Source organism: Neofelis nebulosa, chromosome 1, assembly GCF_028018385.1.
Source record: "Neofelis nebulosa isolate mNeoNeb1 chromosome 1, mNeoNeb1.pri, whole genome shotgun sequence".
Taxonomy (NCBI): Eukaryota; Metazoa; Chordata; class Mammalia; order Carnivora; family Felidae; genus Neofelis; species Neofelis nebulosa.
Window position 1 is genome coordinate 60,763,935 of NC_080782.1, and position 20,839 is coordinate 60,784,773.

Below are 20,839 nucleotides of genomic sequence, written 5' to 3' on the forward strand. Positions count from 1 at the left end.
AGCCAGTGCTGGAGGTCAGCTCTCCCTGTTCTGGTAAATTAGTCATTATCCTGAGCATCAGGAGTCAGCATAAATGAATTCAGTACTTTGTTTTATATTAATACTGATACCACTTTCAGCTAGGGAAGCAGTCTGCTCGTTTGTCCACCTTTCAGAAACAATGCTATCTCTAGTTCAACTCATGCCCTTTCCTTTGATTCAGTCTCATTCCTGATGAGAAGGGGCAACACATGTGGATGTCAAGAGGACTTGCTGGCCTTTGTTCTGGAAATTTGACCATAGCATGCTAGCAGAGTGCTTGTCCATATGAGGCTTCAAGCAGCTTTGGGGTCAGACACCCACCTCCCCAACTTCCAGGCAGTTGCCATCTTTTGCATTCCCTTCTTGGATTTCCTTCAACATGCAGATTGACAAGGCAGGGAGTTGATAGGGGTGGCTGGAGTCCAGACTTTATGTAATCACTGAGAAGAATGAACAAAGTGTACTCCAGGGAGTACCCATGATTCCTGACCATACTTCTGGTGTCATCTCTAATGGTGCTGACTTAGGGACCTTGCCTGCTTTTGCCTCACTCAGCTTGACCAGAGTCTGTGGCTAATAGGCTTAACCATGTTAGACCTAACCATGTGGAGCACAGAGCGCTAATCTTCCCTTTGTACTGTGCATGGATTAGTATTTGCTTTGTAGCTCACCTCACATCTGTGGGGTGTCCCCAAGGTTGAGAAGTGCTGAGGCAGGGCACCAAGTAGATGCCAGATATGGGGTGGCAGTAACCAGGAACCAGAACAAGGCCTGTGTCACTTCCCTTATTTTTCATTTAGTAGAAAAGGAACAGAATTGTAAATCCCTTGGGACAAGTTCCCTCTACCATCTTTCCCCGGGGAGTAAGACTTCCTTGGTCTGGTCTGATTTACATTACCCTCCTGAGTACTCTGGTAGTTGTCCCTGAAGTGCATCATAGTTGAAGCCACCCTGTGTTGTCACCACTGACTTACAAACCCTTAAGGGCAAGGTACCACAGCACCTGTCATATGAGGAGAATGCATGCAGGCAGGCAAGGAACCGAACACTTGTCAGCATTCACACTTCTCCCAAGCTAACTGCATACACTAGATTCATGCATACCTAGATCTAAATCCTGCTTTTTATTTCCTGGTTGCCTGACCTTGGGCAAGACACTTCACCTTGCCAAGACTTGTCTCTCTTGTTTCCAGGATGGAGCTAGTTCTGAGATCCAGCCTATCAGGCACTAATGAGTATGAAATATGATAGTGTATGCTAAATGTTAGCACAGTGTTGCTCACAGGCTTATGACTCGATGAATGTTGGTTATCATGCCATTATTATCATCAGTTCCATTACTATCTATGTGATATAGTCATTTTATCACATCATCTACAAATTGGAAAATATAATATGATATGTTGCCAAAACAACTTTAACCATCTAGCCTTAGTATTAAGTCTGATTTAAAAAAAATTAAGTGGTCTGTGAGGTGAAAGAACTAGGCAGGAGTAAGCTAAGCTCTATCAGCCAGATGTGAATCTTATCCACCTACGTACTGGCTTAAATCAGGTTGCTTAATCTCGGGAACTTCTGGTAGAGCACTGGAGAGGGAGTCCATTGAGCAGGCTGCTAAGCAGTGGTGAAGACACATTGGCAGAGTTTCCAGGACTGTCCTGCACTGTGTGTGCACAGTCCTGGTAATTGGAGGGAGCCACAGTGTACGGGGATGGTCTGCAGTTCACTGTACTATTGCCATTTCTGAGTGCATTTGTACACAGCTTGGAAGAGCCAAAATCCATGAGTCACAGCAGAGATGCCCTCTCCTGTACATCATTGGATCAAAATTTAAAATCAGCAAAGAAGATCTTGACTCACAATGACAGTGTAGGAAAACGGAACGTCAGGCATGTCCTTCTGATCCTGCCAAGGCGTCACAGAGGACTGGATTGTTCTAGCTCTCTTTCCTTTCTTTGGTGCTCAGTCACCAAGGTCTGACATGCTGAAAGGCAGCTCAGCAGAGAAGTTTGGATTCTAAAACCACTAGAGCCTTTGGACAGCAGCCATTTGAGTATCAGGTCAAGGTTTGGGAGACTGCATTAAGAAGCGAACATTAATATATGCTAGTTGAGAATTCAGTGCTTTATCATGTCCTACCTACTTAGCGGTGAAATGAAGGTCTCCATAGTAGAGCAGTGATGAACATCGCAGATGCGGAGAAGTCATCCTTCATTACTGTATTATTTTGCTTAGAGTTCCAACCGCTACGTTCTGTCTTAAAACTTGTCAAACTGTGCACAGTACACTGACTTCATAGGAGAAAAATGGGTTCTCTAAAAATATCAAAAATCAGACATTTCTGGTAGAACAAAACATTATAGCTTAAAAGTCCTACAGATAAATAATAATTAGGAATGACATTTACTCAGCAGAGCACACAGAAAAAGCCATTCTCTATCAGCTACATCTTTACATGACTGTAGTTTCATGCCTCTCAACACAACTAATGAAAGGCCAAGTCAAGTCAGCTACCCTTTGGGAAGTTAGCAGAAATTTTTTTTCTTGGGGGAAAAACAACTTTAAGGAAGTATTTTTCTGTTTCCTAAGTATTTTTGCAAATGAGAACAAATTAGTTCCCCAGTTGTCTGAAAATTTTCAAAACCACCTGTCTGCCCTTCAGGAGACAGAGAAAAAAATCAACAACGTCTACATCTTGACGATATGCACAGAATCAAACCCCAGAAGCATAAAATGTTTTTTAAGAGACCCAAGAATGATAACACTGTCAGACATCATTTTATAGAGAAGGCAATGCCAGTGCCTCTACAAGAGTTGGGGCTAGGGAGCTTCAAGGAAGGGGCCCAGAGTGAGCATTTAAAAAGGCAACATTAATGAGGGTCATGCAAGCTCAGGGCACCTCTCTTCCCACCCCCTAGTCTCAGCTTTGCACCAAAACTCTGAACTTGCCTGACAATTTTAGGGGAGGAAACTGAGGCACCAGGAGGTGAAGTGACTCGTCAAAGGTCTCACTGCTAGTCAATAGCAGACCTAGTGCCGAGAGAAGGAAACATAGCCAACTGCAAGATAATCAAAATGAATAACGATAACTATTCTGTGTGTCTTTATCATGGTCATTATCAGCAGGTCTTTATCATGGTCATTATTGGTCATTCTTTTCTTTATTAATTGGTAAATAATTGGACATCACTGGAGAAACCGGCCTGGCTACCTGTTCAGTACAGGGTAGAGCATTTCCCAGAGTGGACAACCTTCCAAGGAGGGTGCATGCACTCCAGGCTATAGATTTGGTGCACCAACACTGCATCATCCCCATGAATAATCTGTAATCAGAGGATAATAATTAAGATGTGGCAATGCCCACTTACTAAATTAGCTAAATTGGCAAAACTCAATTTAAATGGCAATTTTGTCTCTAGTGATAGAATTATAACAGCACCCTTCGCTTAATGAGCAAGACACTTAATAATTCAAATATACTTAGAGAAAAATCAAACAAACCTTCTCCATCATGGATTAGCTCTTCCACCGCTTCACTTGCCACAGCTTTGCAAACACTGTGACTTAGACCCTCTGGGAGGAGAGGGGTAGTATTTAGTGAGTTGGTAGGGGCTGGCTAGCTTATGGTCAGGGGAATCTCCAAGGCAGTACCCCAGCCTACATTCTTTGACCTAAATCAGTCTTGACAGCTCTTGTTGTTATCTTCAGCTGGCAGACATCTTTTGAGAGACTGTATGTGGCAGTGGTTTAGAGGAGCCAGCAAACTACCTGATTTTGTCAATAAAGTTTTATTGGAATACAGCCATGCCCATTAGTTTACTTATTGTTTATGACTGCTTTCACATTACAAAGGAAGAGTTGAAGAGCTGCAGTGGAGACTTTATGGCCTGCAAAACCTAAAAATGCATTATCTGTTTAAGAAAAATCTGACCCTTGGGACACCTGGGTGGCTCGGGCGGTAAGCGTCTGACTTCAGCTCAGGTCATGATCTCATGGTGTGTGGGTTCAAGCTCCGTGTTGGGCTCTGTGCTGTCAGCTTGGAGCCTGAAGCCTGCTTCAGATTCTGTGTCTCCCACTCTCTCTGCCCTTCCCCCACTTGTGCTCTGTCTGTCTCTCTCAAAAACAAATAAACATTAACATTTTCAAAAAATTAAAAAAAAAATAAAGAAAAGAAAAATCTGACCCTTTATGAACACTTTTGCCAAGCCCTAGATTTGGGTTTGCTTCCTGGATCTATGTTGCTAGGGTGCCTGACCTTGGATAGATCTTTCTCACCTTGGATAGATCTTTCTCATCTTCCTGATCTATGGTTTCCTTAAATGTAAAATGGAGATAATACAAAGCCTGTCTCCTGAGGCTGTGAGAATGAGGTGAGGTAACATGCTTATATGTGCTCAGCACATAGTAAGTGTTCAGTAAAGGGTTAATGATGATAGAAACATCTGCTGAGTACTTACTATGTGGCAGACCCTATTCTAAGCTCTTTCTATATATCAACTCAATACCCACAGCAACCCTATGAGGTAGATATTATAATTATTTTTTCAGATGAAGAAAGATGACTTATTTTTTTTATCTGTTCTTCTAAACTCCCTTATATTCACTTCCTGTATATAACACTTTCGCCCAACCTCTACTGGATGGTAATTGGCTCAAGGGCATGATTTTTCTGTGCCTCGTTACCCCTGGACAACTGGGGTCTGGAATTCAGCAGGCATCAGGCATGCCACCCATGTTACCCATGGTCACTAAGAACATTGAAGTGCAATTTTTCTTCTCTCACTCGAGTGGTGGGCCCCTTCGTCCATTCACCCGAACTTGGAGAACTGTTCTGTCTCGGTTCTTCATCTTCCAAACCAACTTCTCCTGCCCTTTACAGCATAGTGGTTGGTGGCATCACCATGGTCATCACCTCCAGGTGCGGTGGGTCATATAGTGAAAACGCAAGCTGACTAAAATTCTGAGATTGTACATTTTGAAGCTAACCTGTATTGTGTCCCTATAATCCTCTGGCCATGGGAGTTACCCTGCAGGGGCGAACTGCCCCCCGCAATGCTTACAGTCATTCAAGGAATATTTATTTACAGAGCTACCACGACAACTGCCACTTTAAACAAGTCTTGTTTTTCTTTTCTTTTCTTTTTTTTTTTTTTTTTTTTGCATAAAAATAAACGGTTCTTTCAGGGATCTCCCATGTCCAAATATTTGTTTTCATATAAAATTAATAATATGCTTAAAGTTCTTGTAAGCGACTCAGCTCTCTGTTAAGGCCCCTGAAGGGTATAGGGGCGCCTGGGTGGCGCAGTCGGTTAAGCGTCCGACTTCAGCCAGGTCACGATCTCGCGGTCCGTGAGTTCGAGCCCCGCGTCAGGCTCTGGGCTGATGGCTCGGAGCCTGGAGCCTGTTTCCGATTCTGTGTCTCCCTCTCTCTCTGCCCCTCCCCCGTTCATGCTCTGTCTCTCTCTGTCCCAAAAAAAAAAACAAAAAAAACAAAAAAAAAAAAAAAAAAAAACGTTGAAAAAACGTTGAAAAAGGCCCCTGAAGGGTATAAGAAACAGGAAAAAAAAAAGTCACCCTATACTTGTTAGCTCCCCCTATGCGTCAGACAGTACAAGATTCTTTGCTCACTTTAACTTATTTCCTTTACCAAAAATCCCGTAAGGTAGAGACTTTCATTTCCCAGTTACAGATGGAAAAATGGAGGCTCTGGGCATTTAAGTGACTTGCGCAGGTTAGCTGGCAGAGTCATCTTTCATTTTTACCCCCAAACCTATTTGCCCCCATCCCCCTGGGCATTTTCTAGAGCCTTGGGGACCGCTGCAGTGCAGAGAGGGGTGAGTAGGTGGGTCCCAGGATCCCCGTCCATCTGCTGAAGCAGCACCTGTTCCACTGTTTTCTGTATTAGCATTCCACTGATTTTTAGAAAGGGACCTCCTGCTTTACAAAAGGAAATAAAAAGGGCTTTGGAAAGTAAGTGGGCCTTTATTAAGTGCCAACTGTGTGCCAGGCTCTAATCCAGTGATTCTCAACTGGGGGTGACTTTGCCTCCCTACTCCCCCCAAGGGAAAATTGAACATCATCTGGAGACATTTTTGTTTTTCACAAGTTGGGAATTGCTTCTGGCATCTAGTGGGGAGAGGCCAAGGCTGCTGCTGCTTATCCTACAATGCACAAAACTGCCCTTCCTACTCCAGTGAAGAATTACCCAGTCTCAAATGTCAGTAGTGCTGATGAGGACCCTTGATCCATGCTAAGTCTAAGTATTCAGAGGTGAGCAGAAACAGATATAGAGCCTGTCCTCATGGACAGTGGGGTAGGCAGCTATCAATCAGGGCACCCACAAACAAGTCTTTCATTAAAAACTGAAGAAGTGCTTTGAAGGAAAAGCGTGTAGTGCAAGGAGAGGACATGGCAAGGAGTCCTTGTCTGGGAGGTCTGGACAGCCTGAGGTTGGAAGCCTGCAGAGGGCAGGTAGAGCGACACAGTGTTCCAGACACAGGTCACTGCAGGTGCATAGGCCCTGTGGAGCAAGGGCAAGTGGCTATTTGAGGACCCTTGAGCTGGAATGGATTGTGCAAGGGGCGTGATACATGATGAGGGAAGGGAGGATCAGACCAGGCAGAAAGCCTAGGCTACTTTAAGGATTCAGGACTTCATCCTAAGAGTTGTGGGTACCATTGAAGCGCCTTTCAGCAGGACATGACCCGATTCTGTTTGGGTCAGAAAAAATCACTGTGATGATGGTGTGGAAAACAGACTGGAGAATAAGAGTGGCCATGGGAAACTAGCAGACATGTCATGCTATGAGCTGTCTCTAGGTTGGAGGGATGGGATGGGGACAGGTCCCTCCAGAACAGAGCCCCCCTTCTCCAAGGCTGCCTGTTTCAGCTTAAGCTTAACAGCAGGGTCGCTTTGCAACAGGAACTCTGTCACCCATAAATGTCAAACCCCATCCTTTCCCCCAATTTAAAAATATGCACCATTCAAAAGTAAAACTCTACCATATCATTTGGGCTTCACATCTGTTCTACAGTTGCAAAATGACAATTCCACTGCTGCTGTTAGTGTGAATGGAGTAACTTCCACATGAAAATGATGCAGGCCTGTCTCTAATTTCTTTTTCCTTTATTGACCTTTCGGAAAGTGTCAGAAAGCAGATTCACTCATTAAGATGTTGACACCTGAGAAAGTCTGTAGTGTATCTTATTTATGGCTGTGTGTGTATGGGTGGTGGAGAAGAGAGTTAAAGAATCAACTGTCAAGGCAAGAAAAATACTATTTTCCTTGGTCTATTCTCTCTCCGCCAGTGATTTCTGCCTACTATGATTCATGGAAGGGTATCCATGCCTCTATCGTGGTCTAATTAACTTAGAAGGAGACTAGCTTGAAGGGGAAAAATCTGGAAATGCAAGAAACATGGGTCTGTGGAATTGGCACAATTCATTTCTGATTAGCAACAGTTCATGCACTCGTCCATGAACTACACAGATGTTCAAGTGAGATGTCTTGAGGTATCAGGAAATTATCATAAATTTGAACTTGTTTGTAAGCATCTATTTCCATATTTTACAGAAAACTGTAATTTTCTCTCCCGAGTCCCCCCTCTGATGATGAGGAGGAATTTTTCTCCAAGATGGTGCCAGTTTCACTAGCTGAAGCTTTTATGCATTGAGGATATGAGGTGGGTAGGGTCTGACTTTGGCCCTATAAGGGATACAGGGAAATATAAGATAGTCCTTGACCTTTACATACGGGACACTACAGGGCTCAGGAGCCAGTTAAACCACCAATCAACCTACTGGAAGTTTAACGGTCTTTAATGCTCTCAAGACCTGGTGTAAGCTTTTCCTCCATAATTGACCACTGTAGGGGTTCTCTCTAAGTATAGGTTTGCTTATTTCAGCTGAAGTACTGGGATAATAACACTTTCTTCACAATATTATTCAGGTTAAATGAGACACTATATGTAAAATTTCTAGCAAATCATATACATACATACATATATACATATACATACATACAACAAACATTGTTGTTAATAACAATAGCCAAAAAAAAGAGAGATAAATAAATATAGGAATGTTCCAGGATGAGCTGGATGAGTCTGCACAGCTTGGAATGCCCCCTGAAGCTTCTCTACTCCATAAAATGGGGGGTTAACTAGAATTTTCCCCGCATCCAGATCAAATGCCCTGCTTTGTAATATACCTACATGAAGCTGGGTTTCAGCTTTGGAGAATGCCTCAGGAATGTGAATCAGATGAATAGATTTTAAAATATTCATTGGCACATTCCCTTTTGGGGCAAACCATGATTTTCTGGATTATATGTCTTCTGCCAAATAAGCAGCAGCTGTATGTAGGGTTGGTTCCACGCTCAGATCCTGGGCAACACTGAGTTCCTCAACTTGTGGCCTATGGATCAAATTCCACATATGGATGTAATTCCTTGGCTCAAATACTTTTTTAAATGTGAACTACATGCTAATATTTAAATGCTAGGAGTTTTCGCATTAAAAAGGACATACTTACGGCTTCTTTTAAGAAAACGGAAGATCTGGATACGTAGGATCCACATATCTAGACAAGGCCCATCTCATGTGGAGTAGTGGTTATTCCCACAAGGCCTGGCAATGATTTTCAGTTGCTTTCAGATCCTAGCTCACATATTACATTAACTACCTGCCTGGCCTCCCCCAGACATTAGAGTTTGCAGACTCTATGACAATGGTTCTCAAGGTAGAGTTCCAGGACCTACAGAATCAGCATCGCCTGGGAGCTTGATAGAAATACACGTTATCAGGCCCCACCCACACCGACTGAACTGGAACCTGTGAGGTGGGCCCAGAACTTTGTTTTAGCCTGCCTTCAGGTGACACTAAAGCTTGTTATGCTTGAGGACCCCTATCCTGGAGTGAGGGGCACATGCTTGGGAATGAGAAGAACTGGTTCTAAGTCATCACTGCCCCTTGCTGTGAAAACTTAGAAAAGTTGCCTTACTTTTGGGGGCCTTATTCGCCATCTCTGTAAAGTGGGAGAATTAGAGACTAACTGGCTTCCAAGAGTCTTCTGACTTAGCACACTTCTATATGCTTCAGGTCTATGGGCTAATAACTAGCATTTATAAAGCACTCTCCATGTGCCAGGTCAGGGCTGAGCACTTTACCCAGATGATGTCGTGTAGCTCTCACTGTTGCAGTGGTCCTCAAAAGGGACCATTTGAAAGAACAGAAAAATGAGGCACAGAGGTGAAACAACATGCCAGAGGCCCTGACAGAGGAACCTGATTTTATGTAACCTGGAAATCTGGTGAGCCCTTGACTACCTGATATTCTGCCTGCATGGAGAAGTGTCTGAAAGGTAATGAGAATGTTGTGGCTGGCACCTTAGAACAAAGCAGGCTGGCCCTTCAAGGCAGGCAGGGTATTTTCTGCTAAGCAAGAAGTATTATCAGAAATTGAGCATGGCAGCAGTCGTCTTGCCCTGCCCCAGTGACCAGCAGCAGGCATGGACCCTAAAAGTGGGGCTGGTGGGAATATGGAGGTTTGGAGAAAGGGAGAACAAACAAGCATGTGTAGTGAGGACCAGCCAGGCTTTGAAACCCCACCCCCTGCCCAGCCCTCATGGAATCCCAGCTCTAGCCCTTACAAAGTGCTAGACCCAAATGACCTTGAGGGAGCATTTCACCAGCTTGAACCTCAGTCTCCTTATCTGTGAGATGGGGACAACAATACCCACTTTATAATGGTTGGGAGGATTAAATGAACAAACAGGTTTATAAAGGCACTGGGAAGCTATCATCCATACTAGTATTTATGCCCCTTCTGAGCAGCCTTGGAAGCCCCTTGTAGTATTGGCTGTGATGATGCAGAAGTTGAGTGATCTCAGTGGGAAGAAGCCTCCCTCCTCAGTCAGCCCAGTGGGCGCCATTCACTTGGAACACTTCACTTCCCAGATGTCTTGTCTCATTGCCCTATCTCCATCTGCCAAATGTTCTAATTTTCTTTCCTTTCAGACCTCCTCTCTGGGGTCTGTCTCCCCTGAGAATGGCTGGCAAATAACTCTAGAAGGATTTAGATCCATATTACAACTTCAGAGTTCCTTCTTGACAAGATTAGAACAAAAGAGCATTTGCAACCATGAAGAGCCTCTGTTCCCAGATTAGGGAATATGATATAGTTCCTTTCTCTTCCTCCTGACCCAGGAAGAATCCTTCGGCATGGTTCAAAAGGTATGGGTTTAAAACCAAACAGCCCTGGCTCTGCCACTTACTGGCTCTGTGGCCTTGGGAAAGTCACTTCACCTCTCTGGAGTTGTGTTATCATCCATACGGTGGGTCACTGCCATAACAGGTACATCATGAAAGGTAGTTCTTTTCCCTCCTCCAGTTAGAGAAGATACGGCATTTTGTGCAGAAAGATCAGGAGGGTAGGATAGAATATAATTGAACTCTGGGTCTCAGAGTAAAAATTTGGTGGGAATAACCTCAACCAAAATGATAATAAACAGTGCCATTAATTGAGCTTCTGCTCTGTGCCCAGATGGTGCTAAGCATTTTGTATCATGTCTCATTTGATCTTCCTAAGAGTTCTTTCCCTAAGGTATTCTTGTCCCCATTTCAGAGGTGAGAAAATTGAGGCTCGGAGAAGTGAAGTAGGTTGCCCATGGCCCTCAATTAATGACTGGCTGGGCTGTGTCAGCAGCCTCTCTATGTGTACACTAAGAAGGAATTGTGTACACTAAGAAGAAAGGATTGTGGGTGTATCCCTCCCACTTGAAAATCACTCATTCTTTCAGCCTGTAGAATACTTCCCTGTGGAAGTATAGCCCCAAGGTTTTTCTCCAGAAGCCAGTACCTCTGGTTTTATTATTTTGATTTTTCCAAGGCCTCGGTCCTTTGTGTGGCCTGATTTTTTTTCCTGGCTTTTAGCCCCAAGACTTGTCTTTACTTGTGTAAGAGTCACCCAGAATATTGATGTGGTTCTTTTCCAGAAAGGTGACATCCCCCACGTTGCTGGCTCGAGGAAGACACACAGCCCGGGCCAGCCAGGCTCCATGGTGCAACAGCCCATGACCTCCCTCCTCTGCTACCCACCTTCCTTTCACAAACCATCAGCTGAATGAGGTTCTTCAGAGCCAAACCTGTGTTTACCCAAGAGGCCCAGATTATTCCACAGGTGATCTCAGCAGCAACAAATGTGAGGAAGGTGAATTTTAGCCATCTTTCTGCCCTTGAGGGAGAAAGGGTCCCAAGTTTCAGGTCACTTGAAAAGAAGAGGAGGCCTCCAGCCACCAGTATCATTCTGGAAGGGGCCAGTGAAGGGAGTAGTGCCCCACCCAACCACATCCAGCCCAGCCTGGTGCATCAGGAGGCAGGAATCTGAGGGATGAGATGTGTGAGCTCCTCTAGTGGGGTGTTTGAGGGGGATCAGTCACAGGATGTCTCAGAGGTCTCTCCCAGGATCTGTCTTTAGCACTTTTATCTTTATTTTTATCTATTAAGTCTATCATTAAGCTGTTTTTCATATCTGGAGGAAAGTACAGGAGAGTTTTAGCAATTGGCCTTTAGCACAGCTTCTGTATTGGGCATCAGGTGAGCAGAAGCCCAACAAAGCACTGCAAAGAGCCAGATGTCCCAGCTCACTCTCTCAACTGGAGGTATAGCCATTCATTCACCCATTAGTTCATCCATCCATTCACTTCTTCAGGACTTGCTATACATCAGACACTATTTCAAGAAGTAAGACTGGCTGGTTTCTGCTCTCACGGAGCTACATTCTGGTGGGGTGGGGAGAGACAATAAATGAGCAAACCAAACAGGAAAAATAATTTCAGGTGATACTGAGTATTCTGAAAATCATACAATAGGACTTCCTCATCGACAATGTCCTATTTGAGGGAAGCTAATAGAGATTGAGTGGGCAGCACAGATCTCACTATGGAAAAGGTCTTCGGGCTGGGACCTATATATTGAGATAGAGCCAGCTATGCAGAGATCTGGAGGCACGGTGTTCCAGGCAGAGGGAACAGCACAGGCAAAGGCTCTGAGTCAGGAGGGAGTTCAGCCATGTTGGAGGGACAGAACGAAGGCCAGAGGGGGCAGAGTGGACTACTGAGTACACTAATACTGGAGCATTTATGATGTTCTTGGTACAGTTCTAATGTCTTTTGTGCAACATCCACTTCATTCTCACATAGCTCTACTGAGTTCCTAGAATTGTTCCCGTGTAGAACTGCAGAACCTGAAGTTCAGACTTCCAAGGTCACACACCAAATGAGTGACAGAGCCATGATTTGAACCAGGGCAGTCTGCTAGCAGAACCTATACTTTGAACTGACACACTACCCAGTACCGTCACTGCGAACCCACTTGAATTAATGAATTGGGCCATGATTAGGAAGAGGAGGTGCATCTTGGAATAAGATGGAGCATTTTCTAAGGGGAACAAGGAGGGAACTGGCATTCATTGGTGGTGCCCGGGCTGAGTGCCAAGCACTGGGCTACACGCTTTCTCATCCATTAGCCTCACCACCACCTTCTAAGGTAGATTTCATTACCCCCTTTTTACAGACAGGAAAGCAGAGCTCAGATTCATCCTGCCTGGGGCCACTCAACTAATTCATGATTATCTTGTTTGGGATTCAGGTCTGTCTTCCCTGGAACCTGGGCTTATCTGACCCTCCATATTAAACTGCCTCCTTTTTGTTTCGTTATTTCTTATTTCTCCCTCTAAAACTGGAGCTGAAGATTTCCAACTACAATAAAACCGTAACAATAAGTGCATTTGTTTTGCGGGGAGGGGCTGGCCAGCTGTCAGCATGCATGCATTGTTCTTCATATTGCCTGTTATCTGGTGGAGAGGAACAGGAATGGGTCCTTGTGTGTCATAGTGCCTGCTAAGTTGGCATGAGCACACAAGCATTTCATAAATAAAAAATAAATGCCACACCATGAGCATTCTGAAAAGCTATGCCCTGGTGGGGACAGGGGTGGTCATTGCAATTGTTCTTAGAAGCAAGGTCGGCAGATGCCATTTTTGTTCCCCTAGACCTTTCCCCCTGGGACTGACCCCATTCTTGGGAGACCCAGAGAGTTCCTCTTGTAAGGCCCCAGAAGAAGAAGTGGACCACCACTGGATAGTACACCTGCCTTACTTTCTGGTTCAAATTCTAGGTGTGAAATTCTACCTGATAGCTCCTTTTATTCATTCACCTAAACAAATAGCCCTTTGTCTGTTATGGCCTGGGCTCCGGGGAATATGCGAGTAACAGTACAGATAAGGTTCCCAGTCATATGGAGCTTACATTTGATAGGGGGATTCTGAATACTTTTTTAAAAATAAAGGGTAAATAAACATGTACATAAATTAATTTAATATTGTGAGAAGTGCTATAGAGAAGGTAAAATAGGATAATGTTACAGAGAGAGACAGGATGGAGAGGAGACAATGATTATTTTTACCTCTTTCTATTTTTTCATATCTACCCATCCATGATCTACATTTCTATCTATCTATCTATCTGTCTACCTATCTATCTATCTATCTATCATGCACCCACACACAAATACAGACACATGTACATTCGTATATTATTTTTTTAAGTTTATTTATTTTGAGAGAGAAAGAGAGAGGGAGGGAGGGAGGGAGAGAGAATCCCAAGAAGGCTCTGTGCTGTCAGCACAGAGCCCAATGTGGGGCTCTGTCTCACAAACCATGAGATCATGACCTGAGCCAAAATCAAGACTCAGAGGCTTAACTGACTGAGCTACACAGATGCCCCTTATATATTCTTTCTAGGTCTCTCTTTCTCTTTGTCCCTCCATCCCTTCTCCCCTATCTTATTCCTTCATTCCACAGATAATTTTGGCCACCCACCCAGGGCCAGACCTTTAGGGCAGTTTGTTTCCTATGCTGACCAGGAACTCCCCAGTGACCAGCACCTGGTTACTCCTTTGTGTCTCCCACATGCCAAAAGCACTGTTCAGCATAAGGCAGGCATTACAAGGATTTGTTAAGTTACCAAATTAAGAGAATATCTCCATACTATTTTTACATTCATCCAGTTACAGAAATGTAAGAGAAGCCACTGAGTGCCCTTTCTACTTAGAACTGTGATCCCTAACAGAGAGGATTGTCATTCAGTGAAAACCAGAGCATGTGGATAGAGGTGTATAACTCAGTGGTAGGGTTCCCTCAGTATTGTCTTGAATGTAAACACAAAATCCAAGACTATTCCATTCATGCATCAGTTCCCCAGATGACTAATTCAATTTTAGAAACATTTGCTGAATACCTACTATGTGTAAAATGTGACAGGGAATCACTGAAGATATAATTTTTTTTTGCCCTCCTGTTGCTTATACTTCTCAAGAGGGAGATCAAGACAATGCAGATTCCAACATGGGAAGAATTACAGGTACAGATGGCTGGGAAGCCTCATGGAGACCCCCAAAATGAGAGAATTCAGTCCACGTGTAATTGTGCTGCTTGAAGGGATGGTTTCTAAGATATCCCATGAAAGAGATAACAACCAGTAGCCCAGTTTAGTTGAAAGGCAGGAGAATCAGTCAATGAAAAGTGGAAAATAACTTGGAAAGGTGTCTGGAGACTGAAACTCCAGACTGAATTTATACTTGATTCAGAGGCAGTGGTAACTGGAGGTGGGGGTGTGTGGCAGCTTTTTAATGACTGGAGTGACATGGAATGGATTGCTATGATCAGGTTAGAATTTGATTTCTTTGGGCCATGGCCCCAGAGCAAATAACATGTTCAATGTGATCTTTAAAATAAATTACAGAGATCAAAAGGAAACAGGGTAGGGGAGTTTCTGAGTGTACACAGAGGTGTAACTTTTCAGAGTTCATTTAATTAAAGGAGCCGATAGAGCAGGATATCACCCCGTCATTTAAGACTTCTTGATAAAAAAGCTAGAGGTCTCATTTTTGAAATGAGGAATGCAAATAGACTTGAATATACATACATCCTCCTATCACTTAGCAAGTAACCCTCCTTTTCTGATTTTCTTTTAGTGTGAATACTGGTTTAGATGGTCCTCTGGCAGAATTCACATTCACTAGACGAAATAAAAGTCACAAGGGAGGAAGGTCTGTCCCTTCAGGGACCATAGATACTGCTCAATAGGGGATCTGGTACCCTCTGTCCTGAGGAATGCTCAGGTTACAGCCAAACTAAATCCTATAGCCCGTCTTGCAATGTTCTCAGTAGCTGGGGGCATCCTTGCCCTCTGTGTGTTCTGGTACCGTAAGATTAAGCAGGAACCATTATGGGCAGTAGCTAAAAGCTTGGATTCTGGAGCCAGCCTGTCTGAATTCTAACCCCAGAGCTGCTTTTTTCTAGCTCTGAGCTTTTGGGGGATGTTATTAACCTTTCTGGGCCTCAATTTCCTCATAAGGGAACAAATAAGCCCTCCTCACAGGGTTTTGAGGATTAAGTGCACTGACATATGCAAAGAACTTAGGCGGCATCAGGTATGTACTAAGAGCTCAATAAATATTAGTATGATCTCAGCACAACGGCCTTTTCAGACTTTCAAACAACAGAAGCTTTCAGAAGAAAAATCTGGGTAAACAGGAGTGGAGATCACTCTGTGACCAGGATTGAGAGGCTTGAGTTTGGGGTCACACAATATAGCTCTGTCTTATGGCAGAAGAATCCTTCACTGAGGCTTATATGTTTCTATTTTGGTTTTGGTTCTTGGCCCTGGATTTTGCTGTGGGTTTTCCATATGACAGAAAGCCTCAGATATGCTATTTTCACCTAGGAACTATTTTTTTTAGTGTTGTGTTTTTTCAGGCACTTTGTCATTATTCCCTATAACAGTGACATTCTGTCATAGCATTATTTGATCTCTTATGATTGGCTGGAGTTTCAGGATCAGATCCCATCCCTGCCTCTGTATGACTAACCACCAGCTTAAGCAGGCTCCTTGTGGGATCTGTGCTTCAGGGTCTGGCTTGATAGGCTCAGCCTACTGGACTGGACTGGAGGTCAAACACAGCCCATGGGGCGACTGGCACACAGTGTTTGGATGTCCTCATGGTGCTGGCCCATTCAAAATTATAAAATTAATTCTGAGTTAGAGGGGAATATATAAAATTTAGGAGGTTTTATGTGATCATCAAGATTTCCAGCTGCCAAAAAGTCCGACTAGCTGGCTTGGCTAGGTCTCCCGGACATGGTGATGATCGGCTAAAGCTGATAAGAGCTGCCTGCTTTAGCTGAGCACAGTCCAAACCATTCCCTCTTGTCTCCCCTGCTGCCCTCATTTATCATGACTCTAGCAGGGGTACAGTAGAAATAAGAGGAAAGGGGAGTGTTTATTATACCCACTTCTTTTTTTTAATGTTTATTCTTTTTTGTAAGTGAGAGCGTGAGCAGGGAAGGGACAGAGAGAGAGAGAGAGAGAGAGAGGCAGGAGATCTGAAGTGGGCTCTGTGCTGACAGCAGGGAGTCTGATGTGGGGCTTGACCTCATGAACCATGAGACCATGCCCTGAGCCAAGGTCAGATGCTCAACCGACTGAGCCACCCAAGTTCCCCTATTACACTCACTTTATAAAAAATAGGAAGACTCTGGGTCTTACCACCCCTAGCTTGGACAGTATTAGAGGCCCTTCTGGCTCACATTCTTTGAGTCTCTTGTTTGAATCTCTCTCTGTATTCCATGGATATTCCTTCTAAAGCTGCGCGGGGGCCCCATATAGAGAAGATTTTTTAATGTTTCCACATAAGATGATAAATGTCAGATTTGGGGCTTGAATCCAGATCTTATGGATAAAAGTTTAGAGCTCCTTCCCCCTGCCCCACTTATGCTTCTGAATTAGGAACATTTGGCTAACTCACCTAGAAAGGTTGCTATATGCCGCCTGCCCAACACTGGGGACTCAGATGCCTTAGATGGAACATCTATTTCAGCATCTCACCCTGCTCTACAGTGCATTCTTCAGTCATTCGACAGCTGGTTGTCAATAGAAGTCAAGTTCTTAGATATTAACAATAGCATAATGATGAGGGTCTAGACTATTACACACACACACACACACACACACACACGTACATCAAACACTGTGCTCGTCTATACGCTGAATGAGGCAGGTCCTATTATTATAACCATTTTACACATGATGAAACTAGAAAACAGAAAAGTTAAGTACCTTGTCCAAGATAACACAGCCAAGAAGCAGGCACCAGAACCAGAGCCCTGAACTCACAGACTGCCCACTCTTAGGCACAGTGTTGTCTTGAGGATCTCTCAGCCAGGAAGTCACCTCTTTTGCACAGATGACATTGTCGATGTCATTGTTAAATATTCCCATCGTTACAACATGTGTAAGAGAGCCTTGTATTTTAAGCTACCCAAACCCCATGGGCATCTCCTACTATTTCAGAGAGATAGAGGCTTTTCTTTGCCCCTGAACTGTGACTATGAAAATAAAAGAAAAAACAATCCACCAGAGGCCTAAAACTCTGTCATTTTTTCAATTAAAAAATTCACTGTAACAGAACTTTTCTGCATGCAACACTGGGAAGAGACCCTGTTCTTATTCTACAGACTTACTCATTTGACAATTTATTTGGTACCCACTGTGTACTTAATTCTCTGCTGGCACTGAGTATGCAAAAACCAGTGTAGCATGACCCTGTCCCCACATAATTCAGTCTATTGCCTGATTCTCTTTTCTGGATAATTCTGATTGTGATTCCCCTTTGAGCAAAGGACAGAGAAGCAGCAGTGAGTCAGATTTTTACCATGAGTCTAATGCAGATGCCCTGTTCTTCTCAAAGATCCCCACAGGTGGGATCTGAGCCAGCTGAGCCCAGAGACCTCCCAGGCTGAGAAGGTAGTGTGCTATTTCAGTACATGAGACCAGGCAGGAGTAGACAAGACTGGTGGGTTAGCCAAAGAAACTTTGTAAAAGGGTGAAAAGCTTTTCCTCATCCCATGGATGTATATAAGGGCTCTGGTCAGCCTTTCCTTTGGAATTTTGACATGACTATTAAGGCACTGTCATTGCTTTTTCCATCCTGGGAGTTGCTACATGTAGAGAGTGAAGCCAGAATAAATAAGTGAGGAAGGAAGGGGTAGATGGGTAGATATCTAAGAAGATATTTAAATATACAGCAAAGGTGTGGAAGGATGCCCACTAAACTATGAATAGTGGACACATAGGGAGAGGGGATCAGAGAGAGAAGAGTAGATTGGTTGTGGGAAAAGGAGGGCTTCACTTTTTATTCATGATACTTATTAATGGAATTGTTTAAACAATACATATATATTCCTATTATAAAAGAGAGTTTAGGCTTTTGAATAAAACCAGAGTGTAAGTCCTAGCTTCCATTGCTTCTGAGAGCTATGTGACCATGGGCAAATTATTTCAAGTCTCTAAATTCCAAATCCCTTGTTCATAAAATGAAGTTTGTTGTGCAGATTGAATGAGATTAACTACTATATAACATGCTGATGGAGCTGTCAATGGGTATCAGCTCTTTTTAAGAAAAACTATTTTTTGTGTTACCAATAGCATGCGGTGGGGCTGAGAGTGAGCTAGAAAGGAGATGTTGAGGGCGGAAGAACACCACAGGGGAGATAGCAGCAAGCAGCTGGGCTGAGCAGGGATGGAGTCTTTTGATGCCACATAAATTGCACTCCTAATTTGTAGAGCCATGCATCCCTTCCTTCTCACACTGCCAGCATTTGTTTTCTCCTCTGGAAACACCCAGGGTCACCAGGCATCTTGTACAGTAGAGTGGCTACAAGCGTGGGCCTGGAACAGTGGTTTCCTGCCTGAGCTGTGCTGGTAACTAACTGGTGTCCTTGGGAAGGTTACTACTTACCTCTGCGTCAGTCTCCTCACCTATAATATGGGCACAGTACCTAACTCAAAGATGGTCTCAAGGATTAAATGAGCTAATACATGCAAAAGGCTCAGAAAACGAGGCTGGCCAGAGAAAATGCTTAATAAATATTAGTTTTTGGTATGGTACTCATACAGTGTTAAGATTTTCAAAGACTCTAGGCATTCTTATTTTTGGAGATTTTACTTTACATCTTCTCAAACACATTGAAAGTTAGCCACATTCCACCTTAGTATTTTTTTTTTTTTGCTGTGAAATATTTAAAAGGGATTTCTTTATGATTTGGCTGTTGAAAGCATTTGGCTGTAACTCATGGCTATTACCCTCAGCAGTCACCAGGCATATTTTAACATTCTCTCAAAGTGAGAAATCCTAAGGAACAAATTGTTTTTAAATATAATGAAAGTTTTTATGAACACCAAATTTAACAATTAATGGCATTTACTAATGTGTAAACATTCAATTAAACACTTCCTTGTTTTGATTTGTAATTTTCTTTTTTTTAATTTTAACTTGTTTTATTTTTTATTTTTTTAAATTTACATCCAAATTAGTTAGCATATAGTGCAACAATGATTTCAGGAGTAGATTCCTTAGTGCCCCTTACCAATTTAGCCCATCCCCCCTCCCACAGTAACCCTCAGTTTGTTCTCCATATTTATGAGTCTCTTCTGTTTTGTCCCCCTCCCTGTTTTTATATTATTTTTGTTTCCCTTCCCTTATGTTCATCTGTTTTGTCTCTTAAAGTCTCATATGACTGAAGTCATATGATTTTTGTCTTTCTCTGACTAATTTCACTTAGCATAATACCCTCCAGTTCCATCTACGTAGTTGCAAATGGCAAGATTTCATTCTTTTGGATTGCCAAGTAATACTCCATTGTGTGTGTGTGTGTGTGTGTGTGTGTGTGTGTGTGTGTGTGTGTATCACATCTTCTTTATCCATTCATCCATCTCCAAAGAAGACATCCAGATGGCCAACCGACACATGAAAAAATGCTCAACATCACTCATCATCAGGGAAATACAAATCAAAACCACACTGAGATACCACCTTGGACCTCTCAGAATGGCTAACATTAACAACTCAGGCAACAATGGATATTGGCGAAGATGTGGAGAAAGAGGATCTCTTTTGCATTGTTGGTGGGAATGCAAGCTGGTGCAGCCACTCTGGAAAACAGTATGGAGGTTCCTTAAAAAACTTAAAAAAAGAACTACCCTACGACCCAGCAATTGCACTACTAGGCATTTATCCAAGGGATACAGGTGTGCTGTTTTGAAGGGATACATGCACCCCCATGTTTATAGCAGCACTATCAACAACAGCCAAAGTATGGAAAGAGCCCAAATGTCCATCTATATAATTTTCTTTTTTTTTCAGGCCTCAGTCAAGGTTAATTATGACAGGCTGTCAACTGGTGGCCAGCAAGACCCTTCTAACCTCCCTTCCCACAGCTGTGGCTCAGCAGTCAGATGACACTTGGCCTCAGAAAGGACCCGTGGACTCATCTATACCTGTTCTCCCATTTTATAAATGGGAAGACTGAGGTCCAAGGAGGGGAGTGACTTGCCCAAAAGATAGTTGATCCCCAGATGCAGAGTCCTTGGTTTTTAGACATCTTCAAGGGTGGCCCCCAAGGTCAAGGGAAGTGACTACATGAGTGGTCAAGGTCACTGATGCCTGGAAAGGTTCTGATGGGTCTATGTGGGCTGTACATGTATGCAACCCAATGACTAAATCAGTAGTGACTTGGACCACCAGCTAGGGAACTGTCACGAAATACAAGCAGGTATTTTCTCCAGTTGTTAAACTTAGCAGGGGTGGGGCACCTGGGTGGCTCAGTAGGTTGTGTCCAAGTTCAGCTCAGTTTGTGAGTTTGAACCCTGCATCAGACTCTGTGTTGACAGCTCAGAGCCTGGAGCCTGCTTGGGTTTTTGTG

General features: G+C 43.4%; 2 protein-coding genes across 8 annotated transcripts in view; one reads left to right on the forward strand and one right to left on the reverse strand.

Annotated features, from left to right (window-relative positions):
- DOCK2 (dedicator of cytokinesis 2) overlaps nt 1-20,839 on the forward strand; it is a 417,694-nt gene that overhangs the window by 276,502 nt on the left and 120,353 nt on the right. The gene's annotated exons all lie outside the window — the stretch shown is intronic.
- The window catches only part of INSYN2B (inhibitory synaptic factor family member 2B), a 120,777-nt gene that overhangs the window by 76,183 nt on the left and 23,755 nt on the right, over nt 1-20,839 (reverse strand). The window contains exon 2 of one of the 5 annotated variants that reach the window (XM_058723169.1): nt 2,161-2,336. The exons of the other annotated variants lie outside the window; for them this stretch is intronic. The gene's annotated coding sequence lies outside the window, so the exon portion shown is untranslated. The remainder of the gene's footprint in view (nt 1-2,160; nt 2,337-20,839) is intronic. 5 annotated transcript variants of the gene reach the window in all.